Below are 18,273 nucleotides of genomic sequence, written 5' to 3' on the forward strand. Positions count from 1 at the left end.
ATTTTTGCACTGAATATCTTAAGTGCCAGTGCTGGGAGTTTGCTCAGAAACTGGGGTAACTTTCTCTTTCCCCTTTACGTTAACACTATTAAAACTGTTTCTAGCTACTTATATAATTTTAGAGAAATAGTACTTTGCTTTTATTTACCCTTTTCCTCTTTCAGTTGGTTGTAGGACTGGGCCAGGATATACATTAGAGCAATAAATATTGAGTTTTATTCAGAATCATCCCTGTTTTCCAGTAGACACTAAGAATGAGTTCTCCTGTTCTAACTTCCTTAGTCCTCTTTGCAAATTGACTAAGAGGTAAGGCTTGGTAGCTGGAAGACTGATAGGCACATACTTCTGAATCTCAGTGATGGACAGAAATTGGGTATAAATTGGGAGCTGCATGACATTCATAAAAAATCTAGAATAGTTGATGGCATATAGTACAGGCTCAAGAAAATTGGATTTCTTTCTTTCATCACTTCACTTTTCTACTACGAATTCAAAAACACCTTAGAAAAAAACTTTCAAAATGAAGCACACATATAGTGGCATTGTTTCTAACAGCAAGCATCATATACAAAGGGAATGTACAGCCATAACTGAATGGTTAATTTGGGCATACATAACGTTTTATCCTTTAAAATGATGTATACTCACATTTTTAGTGAGAGGAAAAATACATAGACTGTAATTCTAAGTAATAAAGCAAGATACTGAATTATAAATATGTTATGATGTCAAATACATGTATAAAGAAAAACCTGGTGGAAACAAGTTTCAATTATTAACATGGTTTTCACTCAGCAGTGGGATTTTGCCTGGCTGGTGTTATCTTCTTTGTACTTGAAGATATTTTCCAAAAATTCCAAAATGAGGGTGTATTATTTTTATATTAAAGAATGAATCATTTGATTAAAGAGACATCCTAAAGGCAGTCTATTTGCTGGTGCTCTCCAGAAGAAGGAATTTTCCTGATGATAAGTTCTTAGGAAGTCTTTCACTGAAATATTCACCTTTCTGCCAGCTCTCTTCCTGCCGTTTGCTCCTCAGCTATCTTTAGGACAAGCACAGTGGATATATTATTCTAAAGGTCCTCATTCTCTTAGTCCATGCCTAATTTGGGAGAGGAAGGAGCTTCTTTTCAGGTTCCTCGAAACTCTTCTTTCAGCTAATAAGCTGTTTTTCTATAGGACTTGATATTTCTTTTTTCGTCATTAGAGGTTTTCTTGATTCCTGCAGATCTCATTAATATTTCTAAACAAATCGCTTTTGCTGACGTCCACAATATTTTATAATCAGCATGCTTAACTTAACCTTTTCTTTTCTATAAAAATCCTAATTCAGAGACATTTGAACTAGCCATTAATTTTACCCACTGTGGAAGGAGGCTTCTCATTTTGAAATCCGGCTCCTGAATCTAATAAATTCTGTCTCTTCCTCAATAAGTAATTGACAACTATAGTTGCGGAGATGCATGTTCCACTGATTTTGGTCAAATAGCAAAATTAAACTTGGCTACCAAATATGATCAATGCAAGCTTGCCTGTCCAACGTATAATCAAAGGCTCATTGACAGGCTACATTGTTCTCTAAGCCCAGCCTCACTTGCCAAATGTATGTAGGCAAGTCTCTGCCTTTTTCTTCTCTTCTAGCCTTTCTTTTAGAAATCCATCTATTTATAATTTTTAAATCATTATAAATTTATCTCTGAAGGTTTCAGTGTCTGAGACTTAGAAATAAATTAATTTCCTGCTAAGAAAATCCTATTTCATAATAACGGCTTTAGGTTATTGTAGCCGGTGTTCCAGAATATTTAAATAAATTCACTAACTAAAATTACAGAGGGCATCAATTTATAAACAATGTTCCATAACCAAGAATTAGCAATTCGTTATCAGAGTGAGAAAAAATGTTAGCCTGTGGATTACCTGGGTTGAAATAATACAATGTCTCAACCAAATAACAACATATATTTTTGCTGTATTTCATAGGTTATTAGTAGAGCAGAGATTGTAGAAAGAGCCTAAGTGGATTTTGCTGGGGATTTTTAATCTCAGTGTACTGAGAGATTTGCCTGTGGTCTGTGGAGTGGAAATTTTATGTGGCTGCCTGGGGAGAAAGGGCAGTGGAGACATACTGAAGTGGAGTGCCATATGGATGTTGTTCTCTTGCCCAACTACAAGAAATAGATCTGACTTCTTAAAGAAAGAAGCTTCTGGAATAAATTTAAGGGGTCTCCATTCTCTAGAATCCATTTAAGACCGAGAGAATAAGCAATATCGCTTTGAGACAGAGGTGAATGATGCAACACATTACTTGCTGGAGAGTGTGATTCTGCTCATTTATGCATGAGATTCAGCATCACAGAGAAAATGGGAAATAACTCTGTAGCATTTAGCAACTTTCCTATGCAGCTTTGGTGGCACTGGGAATTGGCCCTCTAGACAGGAAGACAGATAGTGTTCCCATGCAGGGCAGCAGCAGCAATGTGCTGTGCCAGCAGGAGAAAGAACGTGGGCCAAGGTAGCTGGCTACAGCATGTGTAAGATAAGCCGGGGCTTCTCAAAATTACCTGGTGAGGCTTCATTTTCATGGATATTTGAGAGCTTGTGGTATTTGATGTAAAGACCTCCACAGATTCCTGAGGGTGATAGACATTAGTTTGCCACAAGTATCTGGTAAAAACCTGATTTTTTTCAATCTTTACAGTCCTATGATGAATGCATTATCATTCCTATGTCAGTACAATGGGTTAGATCTCAAAGAGATCAATAAATTGCCCATTCTCTTCCACCAGCAGGCAGTAGGGCTGGATCTGAAACCCAGTCCTTTAATTGAAGATCCCAAATGTTTTCACTGCATATACTGGATCTTTACTTAAAAGTTTTATCTGATTGAAAGACAAATCTGTATCTTCAAATTCTAGGATTCTCTTGATTCAGTTCTGTTCCCTTCTTTTGCATTAAATAAAGCCCTTCATTCTCCCTGAAAGGGATTGTAGTGGTGGTTTTCATGCAGGTAAGTAAAACATATGTTCTCAAGGTCTACCCAAGCAATCGATTTAAATAGAAGGAGGTGAAGAATTATATTTGCAGTTTAGCTCAAACCTGAGACTCTTGCCAGTCACTCCTTTTTTCCACCATGCTTCATGACCAATGTGGTGGGACTATTCTCTGGTTCATCAAGGCACCTCTGATTTTCAGGACCTTGTTCAGTGCCATCTCCTCTGAGATTGAATCTCTAGGAACTATGGATCATTAACTTCCCCAAAATATAGGAATATAGGAATTCACTAGGCGAATCATTAACTTCCCCAAAATATAGGAATTCCATATATTTAAAAAGATATAAAATTTATATGACGCTGAGCCTGGGCCAGAAATACTTTTTTTTTTTTTTAATTAATATACAACCGAAGAAGCCAAGTCTGAAATATGAAGAATTTGGCGCAAGCTAACACAGCCAGCTAGGGGCAGAGTTGGCAGTCTCTCTTAAGGTCTCATCATTGCCTTTTCTATCTTCCTGGACACCAACTCTCAAGGAGTCAATCTATGCCTTCCCAGGGAGAAGAAATATATTTAAGGAAGTTCTTTCTGTATCCCATTAAAACATTTCATTGAGTGCATCAGTGTACTCAAACCCCCGAAAACTTACTGACCTGCAGCACCCCTCTTACTCTATAACTCAAAGTCCAAGAATTGCGGTGTCGTCTTCTAATTCTTTCTATACAGAGAAAAGTTAGCATGCTTATTCATACATTGCTTGTTCACTTTTTTGTGTGTTTGTAAAGTCATAAATGCAAGGTTGACGTTTCCCTGGAGAATGTTGTAAGGTTCATTTAATTGAGAATCAGGGCATTAACTGTGATGATCTCCCAGTGTTTGATAGGGTCAGTAAAAGTCTTTTTATTGGAGTAAATAGGAGGTAAAATGAAGGTTCGCAGCAATCTATTTGTTTCGTTTTGTTTTGTTGTAGATATTTATCAGTTTGCCACTTCTAGCAAGAGTTTCAACTTTCACTTGAGAACTCTACCCTCTTCAACTTTTTTTTTATTCATCTGAGAGAAAGAGAGAGACAGAGAGAGCACAAGCAGAGGGAGAGGGAGACGCAGACTCCCCGCTGAGCCGGGAGCCAACGTGGGGGTTGATCCTAGGACCTGGAGATCATGACCTGAACCAAAGGCAAACGCTCAACCATCTGAGCCACCCAGGCACCCCACCCTCTTCAACTCTCAATTCATGTTGTCTAAGTGGAGCTTTATCCATAACATGACCTAAGCCAAGTTGGGTAGTGCATTGTATTTTCCTGGCCACAGTGGGCCAAATTGTATTTTCCTTAGGCATGGTAAGGACACACCCTGATTTTGTCAGAATGACTAGGAATTTTGTGGGCTACACTTGAAAATAGGAAGAACTTTTGCTGGTGATATTAAACATGCCAAGGATATGAGGCTAGGGCTGCAACAGTCTATGGCCCTGGGGGACCACCAAATTAAGCCTAAGAATGAAGCCAACACAGAGAACGCAGACTCATGGGAGAACCTAAGTCATTATAGCTTTGTTGGAGCTCTTCACTAGGACTCTTCAGTTTTTATTTAGTTGAATTAATAATTTTCTTTTTTCCTAAATCATTGAGAGTGTGTATGTGTGTTGTGTGTGTGTATTCTGGTTAAAAATAGACTTAACTCATAAAATAAGGAAATGGAAATTATTTACAGGTTGGATAAATGTGTGCTCATCCATCAAGGCAAGTTTTATCATGCCTGATTGGTTCTTCCTCCTTCAAAAAAGTATTCTAATTGTTGAATATTTTGGATAAGTGCTTGTCACCCTAAGATGATCTAATCTCGTCATCCCATATCTGGTTGTCTGGCTTGGAATAGACAAATTATAATTTTTTAAGGATTTTATGTTTCAGTTTTATTGACACTTAACTAGTTTGTTAAAGGTATCATCAGTGATTTCCAGAACATTTGAGGAAATATTTTAACTTTTTCATTAAAAATTCTATATCTAGAGAGTAACAGTATCTTACATTTGCCAGACAATGAAGAAATGCTCACAAGAAAACATTTCTCCCATTCAAAGAATAAAACAGTAATATGTCTGCAATTTTAGTTTGTCAAGCTAGAAATGTAATACATGCTGTTTTTTATTTAAACATCCATGGAATATATTTGATTGAAGAGACTATTTATAGGCTCTTAGTGGAAAGTCATTACCAAAGTGTTGGGAATTCCCTGTGAATATGGAAGAATTTGGTATAATTCAGGTTATTTTCTATAAGAGGTAATTGTGAAATCTGTGCCTAGGTGGAAAGGGAGTGAATACTGCAGTCATTGCCAGCTGCAGCCCAAGTAACCACAACATAATTTTAAGAGCTCAACAACCTTTACAAAAGATAGCACTAAAATTAACTTGCCTGTTTCTTCTGTGCTTGAAATTGGAGTATTATGGGGTTCTAAAGGAAAAAAGAAGTACCGTACAATGCCTTCAGGTGGAATGTATGCATAGATAATCAGTATAGATCAAAAAGAAATAGGAATCTTAAGGTAATTTCCTGAAAAGGAGAGAGAGAGAGATCCCCACTTGCCCTTTGGAAAACTCTAGTAGCTGGACAACTTGGCATTGCTCTAGGGCTGCCCTTTTAGGTCACCTATTAGTAAGGTTTCCTTTTAAAATTCCTTTCCTTTTTTTGTGACTCGGGAAATATTTGATGCTTCAGCAGTTTCAGTAATACCCAGGCCTCTCTTTAATACAAAGTAAAGGAAAGCACAGGGAAGGTAATGCATTGCACACTTCGGGATGAAGCAACAAAGTAGTGTGATCTACCCGAGGTTAATTGTATGATAGAAATTTTCTGAATTTGGAGAATACAGAAAACTTTAAAAATCTTCAGGTGTAATTATTGAAGTGTTCACAGACCCAAAATAAGTTCATGCCTTTAGAAATGAGGATAATACTGATGATTTTTTTGCCATTTCTATAAAATATGAGTTACTTCTCATGTATACTTTCCTAATTTCTAAAATAATGAATGATCTTTGAAAACACTGAAAAGACCTAAATGAAAAAAAATATGTTCATTGTCTCATCACCTAGATGCAAATATTTATAACATTTCCTAGCTTGTCTGTAGTTTTTTTCTTATTGTACCTCCATGTAGATGAGCTTCATTGTGTAATGGCTTGAATATAAGAAAACCAGACTGAAACTACATCACAAACTAATGATGTACTGTATGGTGACTAACATAACATAATAAAAAATTTAAAAAAAAGAAAAAAGAAAACTAGACTGATACATATATATATATATATATATATATATATATATATATATATATATATATATTCTGTTTCTTTTATTTACTAAGAAAGACCAAGTTAATACGTATCAGTTCATTACATGACTTTTAATGGATGCTTAGTACACACACATATATTCAAACAGTTCTCTGTTGTTGTACCTTTAGACATTTTCAGAGTTCTCCATAAGATAAACCATATTAAGCATCCTTCCTTTCTCTATACTGAAATCCTTTTTATAAATTTTAGATTTGAATCTTATAGCAAGTCAAGCAGAGCTCAGTGACATTAAATTTCAGCAGGATGCCCCAAGAATAATTTCATTATTAATTTGTTCATTGATTTGCTTCTTCTAGTTACATGTAGTAATTGATTATTTGCCAGCTCCTGCACTAGACTATAAGCTTCTAGTGGGTGAGGTGAGGACTGTTTTTTTTTCAGTTTACCTTCATATCAGAGGCATACCTCACAGTATGTGGCACATTGCAAGGGCTCAATACTTATTATTGATTAAGTGAAAAAAATATAGATTAAGTTTTCTGAGATAATAAAAGATGACAATAAGACAGTGTTTCAATAGTAAAATCACATGTAGTCAGACCTTCTATTTTTCTGTTTTAAATACTGTGTATAACACAAGTTAGTGATGTATTATAATTCATTTTATAGATGATGAAGAAACATAAGCAAGTTAACTAACTTGTTCAAATTTATGGAGGCCCTAAGTGACAGATTCATGATGTAGCATACAGTTACCTATTTCAGAGTCCATGTTCTAAACCACTATACCATACTAGTAGTTTGCAGTTGTATTAGCATACCTATTCCGAGACTGGATTCAAAGTCCTCAAAAACTCTAAATTGATATTGCTCACAACGTGTTTCTATGTGCAAATAATTTTTATAAACAACTAATTAAATGAAGTTAGATAAATTTTTATCCCAGGGAACACTGAAAGCATTTCTTACACTATCATGCATAGTAAAACATTGTCCTTCCTCTTTCTGCACCTGAACTTCTGGTCCCCCAGCTCCCTCCTTTTCAAGATGTGCTGTAATGGTACCATTACACGTTATTGGATTTACATCCTTTGGGAGATAATGTTCTTGCGTCTGCAAGGCTAAAGATTTAGCAGAAATGAAATGTTGTAATTCTTTGTCTTTGTTGCAATTTTTCTTTCTCCCTATATAATCTTAAAACTTCTTTCATTAGAGCATAAGAATATATAATTTAAGACCAGCTCCAGTTCTGATCACACATGAGATCTGCTTATACAATCCCACACATGAAGGCCTCTACATTTTCTCATTTAGCATTAACATATCAGGGTTGCCAGATTTATATAACCATAAAACCTACAGCCAAATGATTGGAATTAGAAGAAATAGCAAGTGCATGAATCATGTCTTGAATCAACAAATTTGGGTTGGTTTATTTTCATATAGGCTAGAGGATGAACATCAACATCTCTAGAGAAACTAGTCAAAGATGGGAAGTTTCCCACTATGCAGCGTGAGAACCACGAGCTTTCACTGTCTGGTGTTAGTTGTCCCTACAGGGCTTTAGGTTGCCCCTGGACTCTCTTAATGTTTCAAAGTTCATTCCAGTGTATCCTCTGGATTTTTCTCTGACAGAGGCCTTTGTCACAAGATCTAGTTAATAGTATTGGCATAGGAGGTTTCTTGGTAAAGAAAAATTATCCATATATGCAAGGTAACCAGCAGACCTAGCCAGGCAGCCAGTGGGCCATTGCAAGCACAGACCTTGAGATAAAACTTCTGTGACCTTTCATCCTTACCTTTAGTCCAAAACGGTGTATGTGTGTATGGGGGAGGTATTAATAGAAAGGTTAGTTAAAATTTATTAGATAATTTTATATTGAATAAAGTTTATGTTGAATGATCCTATTAAAAGAAATTATTTGGACAAGTTGCCTGCATTTGGTTTCCACATACTACATCAAAGCTGGTGGAGTGAATGTAACAAAGTTCGATGTCAGTTCATAGATCTCGGTGGTTTGTCTTTAGTATGTCTACTGGGCTAAGAAGGCCTGGTAAAGGAAGTTCCAGGTCTGAAGTTACCCCTCTCTGGAGGACTTCATTATTTTGTAAATGGCCTAGGAATGGGGGGAGACTACCTCCACCTCCCCTTCTGGAAAGTCTTCAGGTGGTTGACACATACCAGTCCCTCTAAGCAACTAGGTAAAGCTTCTGTTGCTGGGAATTGTGTTTGTCTCTTTGCAGAGACTGACAAGATCTAGACCTGACTGAACTCATATTGGAAAGTTAAGACCCATTTTGGCCCAACACTCAGAATCTCTTTTTGGGACTAAAGCACTCATTTCCATAGCTGCTGACAGGGTTGGTGACTACAGGCTTGCACTTGGGACCAGGTGGTCTCTTTCTGGAAATATATCTGAGTTTGAGAAAGCTATTTGGCCCAAGGTCATGCCCCTTCCTGGAGTCAGGCCCCATGCAGTGACTGGTTGATATAGGGATAAAGGTCTAGCATCCTCATACTGATTAGGACAACTATACAGGGCCATCCCAGATTTTAGTGCTCTATCCAATATCTTTCTCAGAATCTGTTTCCTGGAGAACCAAAAATGCCATAAAGGCACAGGAGAAAAAAATCAGACAATAGGCTGTCTTTGGTTCTACAAAACAAGCCATCTCTCAGTCAAAAAGACTTTTCCAAATTGGTCAACCTACATGAGAAGGGGCCTATATTGAAATTTGGGTACAAGACCTAAGAGTCATTTACTAGTTATTTTTCAGTGCGCATATATTTTTTTAGTAGATGTCATGAGAAAAAGTAGCTGAAAACGGAGAGAACAGAGTTTTTTTGGATGTCACAGAGCAATGATGGGACATCTTAATGCCTTTAGCATATAGGGCATACAATCACACCATCCCCCCACACACATAGCATTCTAGTAAAGGGTACTATTTACAACATCCATATTTTTTCTGCAGCTTTGCACATTCTGTTCCTTCTGTATGGAACATCCTCCATTTTTCAGCTTCTTCTTTGCTAGACTAATGCCTGTCTGCCTTTAAAACTCTGTCCATGGGGCGCCTGGGTAGCGCAGTCATTAAGTGTCTGCCTTCGGCTCAGGGCATGATCCCAGCGTTCTGGGTTCGAACCCCACATTAGGCTCCTCCGCTAAGAGCCTGCTTCTTCCTCTCCCACTCCCCCTGCTTGTGTTCCTTCTCTCGCTGGCTGTCTCTCTCTGTCAAATAAATAAATAAAATCTTTAAAAAAAAACAAAACAAAACAAAAAACCTCTGTCCAGTTGTGACCTCTTTAAAGATGGGTTTGATGCCCCTTCCCTATGCTCTAAAAACATCATAAACTCCAAAGCCTCATTGTGAATGTGTTATACATTTGTTTACCATGTCTCCATTAGACTATGATGTGTGTGTCACATCTGTTTCTATCACCTAATAGAGTACCTGGCACTAAGCATGCATTCTTGAGATAGACTCTCTGTGAGAGTCCCATTTTTATGTTCTTATATGTTCCCTATAGATACTATGAATTCGGCAGAGGGTGCTTTCTGGTAGTATTAGCTCTAAATTTCTAAAAGGATGATATTATGTGGTATATTCTCTAGCTAAACTTTCTGAATATTAGTCGTTTACTAATAAAATGTTGGCATGGTTTTCTATTCTTGTATTCTCAACTATATCATTGAACTCTTAGTTATAAGCTGTCGTTTACTCGATGTGCCTTGTTCTTCAAAATAGATGGTAATCTTTTTATGACCAAGTTCAGGAATTAATACTCCACTTTCTTCCCTCATGTGAATAGTACCGTGTTGAATCCGTAGAAAGTTTTGTATTTGGTAATTGGCCAGATGTAATGGAATATCTTTAATTTTCTTTCATAAATATAAATGTCAAATTAGCTGGATTTTTAGAATAACTAAGAATCTTTTATTTTTGTTGTTAACAAAGATAGAGTGACTTCAGCATGAACATTTGTTTTAAGTTTCCAAAACTTCTATTTCACGGAGACAAAATAGCCATAGATGAAAAGCTATTTTTTTTAACTAAAATTTGCCAAATTATTTCTTACAGGGAAAATATTGCTAATTGTCTCAGTTTTATGAAAAAAAAAATCTCATTAGTAACAATGTTATTTTGTAATTACCTAGAAATCTATCTATGGGTACTGAAATGTGAAGCCTTTAATATTCTTCTAATTTGCTTCCCTAATTATAGTAAATATCATTAGCTGTGATTTCACATACTCAGACCTTTAAAATAATTATTTGTGAGCTAATCTGATCTTTATTTTGGCATTATTTGTAAGGAACCAATGTGGTGAGAAAATATAAACAGGGTATAGATGCAATTTAATAGACTATATTTATACTGCAAAAGAACAAGTGTTTTAAGGGTCTTATGGTTTTTAGTTACACTTTACTTATATAGAGGGTACATACATATTACCCATATACAAAGAACCAAGCACCTGGATGAAAGCAAAAGTGGACTCTGAGCAGCTAAACTGAAAGTCACAAGTTTTCACAGTGATAAGTTACCCTTTAATACAATCATTACAAGTCTGTTCACACAATTTAAAAAGCACTGTTGCTTAGGGTCCTCATTACACAAAATACAGGATACTACAGCACAGTGGGTGGGAGTACTATTAGAAGCTGATGAATTGACAGGAGAAAAAAATCCCAACTGGTAGGTAGACATCACGCTGGGGGTTCATAAATAAGAAAAGGTATGGGTACATGAATGCAAGAGGAGTCATTTGGTGCTATTAATGGAGAGGAAAACAAATCTAGAACCATAACTGGTCCTTTATTTATAAAATACCACATATTTGCCAAATTATAACAATTATACTAAGAATAGAATTTTACATTTTAAAAACATTTTTAATGTATGCTCAGGGCTGATGATCAGTATCCATTCTGATTGGACTTTGCCATTTTCCTACCAGTTTTTGAAAAATCTTTGCTATTATTATTGCATGTGTTACCTCTTTTAATCCTTAAGTAAAACTTCTGCAGTTGTAACAGGTTGCTTTCTGTTGCAAATAGAAATATACAATAAGCAGATTATCTTGGTCCTCTTGCTAATTACTCCAGCTATCATATATGGTGGCAGGATAAGTTCTAACCCAGGAAGAGGGAGTATATCTCACATATGTGATGTGTCAGAATTGGGTAGATGCTCTCCAAAGAGAGCATGTGTTCACATTGCATTTGTTAACAGATTTTTTGCTAGGGAATGGCTGCTCAGCTCAGGTGTGCATTGTCCTCCCTACTTTCACTACTTTGCCTCTCCCTATCTGACCTCCCTCCTCACTCCCTCATTTGTGTTACTTCCAGGCTGAAGTGTTAGCAGGTGTTCTGCTCCATATCACCATATTCAGAGACAGAGATAGAAGGAACCTGGATCCCTGAATCTCCATGTGGAAGACCAGTTGCCACCCAGAAATAGAAACAATGTATTATAGCATGTGGGTGAGTAATATATTCTATTGTGTCAACACAGTAAGTTTGGAATTTATCCCACAAAGTTTATTGATTAAAGTAGCTGGTGTTTAACTAATATTCTATTTAATTAGATAGCAAACCTTTTTCAGAAGTTGCCAGTGGACTTCTCTTAAACAGTTTGCAAGGACAGGGATATATCCCTATGCCCATGGAAAGGTAAACAGGGTTATAGATTTAAAACTCATTTATTTAGCCCCAGGAAATAAGCTAGAAATAACGCATTTCTAACCATCAGTTCAGCTTCTAAACTCTTTAATATTAAGTTTGGTGTAATCTCTTTGGATAGAATAACTACTCCAGTAGAGTCCAAATCGCATGTTAGGTCCTGTTCTAGATTTTAATTATCCTGCACAGCATTTCCCAGTAGTAATCACCAGAAAAATGAGAATAGGCTATAGAAGGATTCTTCATATTAAGCTTTATCTTCCTGGAGACCTTGTAAAATCATCCCTGAGTTTTCTAACTTTAACAAGTTCAGTGCTTTCTTTTTCTTTCTCATTTAAAAATCTCAGATATTGATCCAATTCTGTCATTCTTTAGTTGTTACTAATGTTCCTAGGCTTTTATCCTCACCTATAACATGAGAGAAGTTGATCAAGTTCTCTCTAAATTGCTTCAATATATAAGCAACAGAGAATGTTTTTTATCTGTGTATATAGCAAATATATAAAATATCAACCCCCCTTTTCCATTTATATAATATCAGTAAATGTCATCTTGCTGTTTAGAAGGGATATTTTCTTTTCTTAAGTATTCCTAGATAATTGTGTAGTTTACTACCGTACTCCAGCCTTAATTGGAGGGAATTGTTAAGCTTTCATGGCATTCACATGTACTGTGGAAATGTAAAGTGTTGATCAAGGTTAAGAACAATATTTTAAGCTGATTATACATATTTATATGCCCTCACCCTGTACACACACTTACGGTCATTGAGTATATGAGCTCTTTCTCTTCTGCCTTATAGTAGAAAATTTTGAGGACTGAATAAAGTTATTGAACCTTCTCTTTCATAAAAAGATTAAATTATGTTAGACTTCAACACGGAAAATTAAATTAACCAGAACACCTTGTTCTCTAAGCCACAGGATACTTTTTAAAAAATTTGTAATTGTTTTTCAGTTTGTAATACTTGGACCTGTTTACATAGGTCTCTCTAGAAACACTTTGCATTGTTTAAATGGTCCAATCCAATGAAACTTCACTGTTGAGTTCTTGAGAAAATAAAATCCCTAGTACTTATGGCATAGAAATGAGTGTACAATTGTTTTCTGAGAATGAAAAACTTTGAGTTGCTAAGACAAGCACAATTAAGCCTTATATTTAATGCATAACTCAGCTGAAGCTGAGTGAAGTGCAGTAACCACCCAAGGTAAACCATTGTTACAATGTCAAAAAATAGCACAAAATATTTTCAGTCAATAGACTCTCAATAAAAAATCAGGATAAGGAAGGAGAGAAGTGGAAGTAAATAAAAAGAGAAAAATGAAAAAGAATGAACTGGTTGAGTATACTCTTTTGACTATAAAAAATGCTGCATTATTTTGTAACTTCCTTTAGATGATTGGTGGAAATGACATTATAACGTTCTATCAGCTGCCATGCCTCAGTGAAGTTTGCAGACATTAGCTTTGGGAGGTGTGAAAAGAGCCATCTCTTTGAGGAAACTGTGCAAATTGCTCACATATTATAAAGGGAGTTAGGCTTTGTTGAATGGAGTATATTAATTGTAGGAAAAAGGCATGTAATGTGCTGGCAGTTTTAGAAAGTGAACATCTTTGCTAGTCCTTGGTGATTTTTAAATCCCTGTCATCTCACAATGAGCAAATAGTAACAATGATACGAGCAAGCTAAGCCACCAAGAGGAAATTTTATGCAATGAAAGATAAGAAAACACAGTATGTTATGACATCATCTGGTAATTTCAGTGCTTAAGCATGTACGAGTCAACCAATTTTTGTTCCTGCTTCTCTTAGGTCAGTAAAAAATTTAGTTTTGATTAGCAGTTTTAACACTTGGAGGTAGCAGGAGAAAGTGCGAGCTGCCTTGGAATCTTGCCATTACCCTGCTCTTGGATCTTGGGTCATGATACAGAAGCTGGTTTTTATATTAAATATTCACCATGTCCTGGCCACTATTCTAATTAGTGTAATTATATTATCTTATTTAATGCTCACTACAAGTCTATGCATTTGGGTACTACTCCTAGACCCATTTTAAAGATTAGAAAAGTTTAGAGAGATTGTCTTTAGTTTCTGTGAGATATCAAGTCAACAAGAAGAAAAAATTGGGGGAGGCGGTAAGGGAGTGGGTATCACATTGTCTTCATGTCATTATTTAACGTCACTCTGTCATAAGGGCCTCCAGCTAAATAATACGTAAATAAGCTTTCTGCCTTCTAAAGCAGTTTTAGATCCCTTTGTACTGTTGTATTTTTGCTTTATTGTACTTAGCACCACCTCATGTTTAATGGTTGGCTCTTCTCACTAAAACTGTAAGGTGAAGGAAGGCAGCCATCATTTTTGTTTTTCTTCCTACTGTGTTCCCTGAGCTTGGAATAGTGCCTTCATAGTAAGTATGTTAAGCAAAGCAGTGTATTTTCTGGTTTGCCAAGTTAAAAAAAATTAGAGAGTCCATAAACTAGCATCTATTCCTATAAAATAGCAGTGTTGATCATAAAAATTAGTAATGAAGGACTATGACAGGCATGAGGAAACATTTTGGGGTTATGGAAATGTCAACTGATTTGCTTTTGGTGATCTTTGTTATGAGTGTAGATATGTCATAACTTAATAAATTTTACACTTAAAATATATGTTATTTATTGTATGTCAGTTATACCTCAACAAAGCTTTTAAAACTAAGGATAGAAAATGCTGCAGAACGAAAGATAGAATGAATTAATTAAATTTACTTTAGGAAATGATCGCCAAAAGTTTCTTATTTTATGTTGCCTTCATTTATTAAACTATTCTAACAGACTGGCATTTGAGATCCAGTGAACTAAGTAAAAGGGCCTTATAATAGTGATTCTAACCTAGGGACACTTGCTTCAGTGTCAGTGAGCTTAACTATTAAATATCAAAGTATTTCACCTTACTGCTTCAGCTTCGTATTACATAAAATAGGTTATGAAGTACACTGAAATTGCTCTAAATATTAACTCCTATCCATAATCTGAATTGTTAGGAGTTCATACACATTAGAACACGAATGCTTTAATGCGTATGTTTTAAAACAAAGAAGAGCACTTTGTAATCAAAGTGTAAGCAAGATCTTATATATGAATTTGCACTTGTTATTCCCTGCTGTGCTTGAACATCAAGTTTACAACTCATCATTATCATTCTTATTCATTATTATAATTGTAGTAGTGCATGAGATAGATAATCCCAACGGAATAATGTAAAAACCACTCATACTTGATTTTAGACTATTGTGGAAGCAAGGTAAATAAGCTTAGATAAAAATGGAAATCCACACGTGGACAATCATAATTAGCAGAATGTCTAAGCTAACATAGAGTTTCTAACCTAGTGTTGGGCTTACTGAGTTAACTAATGATGCTGCAATATGTCAAAAGTATATTTAAGAGTTTATTAAATAGATCCCAGAATGAAAAAAAAAAAACTTGCATGATTTTCCATATTTCTAGATTCTCTGTATACAACTTTGATATGCCTAATGAAGACCACTTCTACAAGTCAAATCATTCAGTACATTTAAAATAAAAGAATAAATGATAGTTTTGTTTGAAATGTTTAATTATTTCATATACAATGCTAGGCTTTGGGAATAATAACATTGAGTAATGTATGCTTCCTGACATGATCTCCTAGTTGAGCATTGGTGATGCTAATATTCAAGAGAGGATAATAATTTAGTAAAATTTAAATTATCTTTCCATTATGAAAAGTAAATTTTTGTCTTTATTAGTTAGGGAGACAGTTAATACCTGAACATCATCTGAGTTGCCTAGCTCCTTAGGGTAAATTTCATGGCCCCTAGCATTTACTTACAGTTGTTAATATGGCAGACTTTAATGTTATAAGACTTCTATTAAATATGAGACCCACACTTAATTTCATTGGCATGGCAGAATAGAAGAGTAATACAAATACAATTATTGGATATGCTTAATAGATTTTCTTACCCTTTAAAATTATTGATTAGGTAATATTTGGTTCAAAAGTAGAAAAAAGAGAAAGGCATAGAACAGATAGGTCTTGCTTCTGATCCTGCAACCGTACTCCATATGCTATTCCCACCCCAGCTTACACACACACACTCAGATACTCCTTACGCACCCATTCATTGGTCTTAGTATATTGATTCAGATTGTTTATGACAATATAAACAAATAGCACACATGCACTTATTTCATATACAAAAAATACATTGACTTTGTTCCTCTATCTTGCTTTTTTCACCAGTAATACACTTTTGAGATCTTTTAATTTAATTTAATATTTTTATTAACAGTGTTTGTCTCTTAGTCTTCTTTTTTAAAAAATAATTTTATTTAAAGTGTAGTTGACATGTAATGTGAAGTTAGTTTCAGGCATACAACATAATGACTCAACAATTATATACATTATGAATAGCCATGATAAATGTGTTACAGTATTATTGACTATATTCTCTATGCTATACTTTGCATCCCTGGGACTTATTTATTTTATAACTGAAAGGTTGTGCCTCTTAATTCCCTTCGCCTATTTCTTCCATCCTTTTACCCCTTCCCCTTTGGCAGCCCAGGTCCCCATATGTATGAGACCATTTCTCTCTTTGCTGTTGTTTGTTCATTTTGTTTTTAGATTCCATATAAGATCTAGTTATCCTGGTTCATGGAGGGATTTCCCATTCACCTTTTAATGTGAATGTTATTCAATAGTATATATACATATTTAATATGTATATATAAAATAAAACATCCAGATAACTCATATTGGTGATCATGGTGGTTTTCAAACTTTTCTATTACAAATTTATGCATATTTGCTACATACAAAATAATATATAGTTTTGCACATATGTAATTTCTTGCATGTGGAGAAATATTTGTAGGGTAAACATGTCAAGGTAATACCTAATTGCCCTCCACGCATGTTGCATGGATTTGAACTACCATCTGAAATATATAGGATGCTGGTTTTCCCTAGCACATATGGTTGAAAAAAGTACATTTTCAAACTTGGATCTTTGCCAATCTCCTAGGTTAAACAGATATCTTAATGTAGTTTTGATTTGCATTTTTCTCATAGTGAGAGAGGTTAAGCATCCTTTCATAAAGAGCCATTTGAATTTTCCCTTCTGTGAACTATGTGTTCAGTATGAGGTTGTCATTTTTCTTTGGGTTTTTTTTGTCTTTTTCTTATATGTTTCTAGGATTACTTTATGTATTAGGGATATTTTCCTACTGTGAAATGAGTTTCAGATATTTTTTTTTTCAAAATTTAACTTTTTATTTTGATTTTGTTTAAAGTTTTTTTATGTCCTATAGATTTTTCATGTTATTATTTATATAATTACATGTATCCATGTTTATTTTTTTCAACATCAAAGTATACTAACAGAAGTGTTCTCATATAAATCTAGAGGAATAAACATTCATTTATGATAGAAATCCTCTGCAGATTAGGCTTAGAGTGAACATACCTCAACATAATAAAAGCCTTATATGGACAACCCACAGCCAACATCATACTCAATGGTGAAAAACTGAAAGCTTTTCCCCTAAGGTCAGGAACAAGACAAGAATGTCCACTCTCATCACTTTTATTCAACATAGTACTGGAAGTCCTAGCCACAGCAATTAGACAACATAAATAAAAGGCATCCAAATTGGTAAGGAAGAAGTAAAACTCACTATTTGCAGATAACATGATACTATATATAGAAAACTCTGAAGACTCCACCAAAAAACTACTGGAACTGATAAGTGAATTCAATAAAGTCTCAGGATACAAAATCAATGTCCAAAAATCTGTTGCATTCTTATTCACTAATAATGAAGCAGCAGAAAGTGAAATTAAGAAAACAATCCCATTTACAATTGCACCCAGAACAATAAAATATCTAGGAATAAACTTTACCAAAGAGGTGAAAGACCTGTACTCTGACTATTATAAAACATTGATGAAGGAACTTGAAGATGATGCACTGCAATGGAAAGACATTCCATGCTCATGGACTGAAAGAACAAATATTGTTAAAGTGTCTGTACTACCCAAAGCAATCTACAGAGTTAATGCAGTCCCTATCAAAATACCACCAGCATTTTTCACAGAGCTAGAACAAACAATCCTAAAATTTGTATGGAACCACAAAAGATCTGGAATACCCAAAGCAGTCTTGAAAAAGAAAAACAAAACTGAGGTATCACAATTCAAGTCTTCAAGGTATATTACAAAGTGGTACTAATTAAAACAACATGGTACTGCCATAAAAATA

The 18,273-nt window shown here is 35.1% G+C and overlaps 1 long non-coding RNA gene across 1 annotated transcript in view; it reads left to right on the forward strand.

Annotated features, from left to right (window-relative positions):
- The window catches only part of LOC148107706 (uncharacterized), a 127,960-nt gene that overhangs the window by 86,020 nt on the left and 23,667 nt on the right, over window positions 1-18,273 (forward strand). Inside the window, exon 3 of the long non-coding RNA XR_015721723.1 lies at window positions 11,653-11,787. This is a non-coding gene — a long non-coding RNA (uncharacterized LOC148107706). The remainder of the gene's footprint in view (window positions 1-11,652; window positions 11,788-18,273) is intronic.

This window comes from Ursus americanus, chromosome 26 (assembly GCF_024610735.1).
Source record: "Ursus americanus isolate L20-20 chromosome 26, mUrsAme1.1.p, whole genome shotgun sequence".
NCBI lineage: Eukaryota > Metazoa > Chordata > Mammalia > Carnivora > Ursidae > Ursus > Ursus americanus.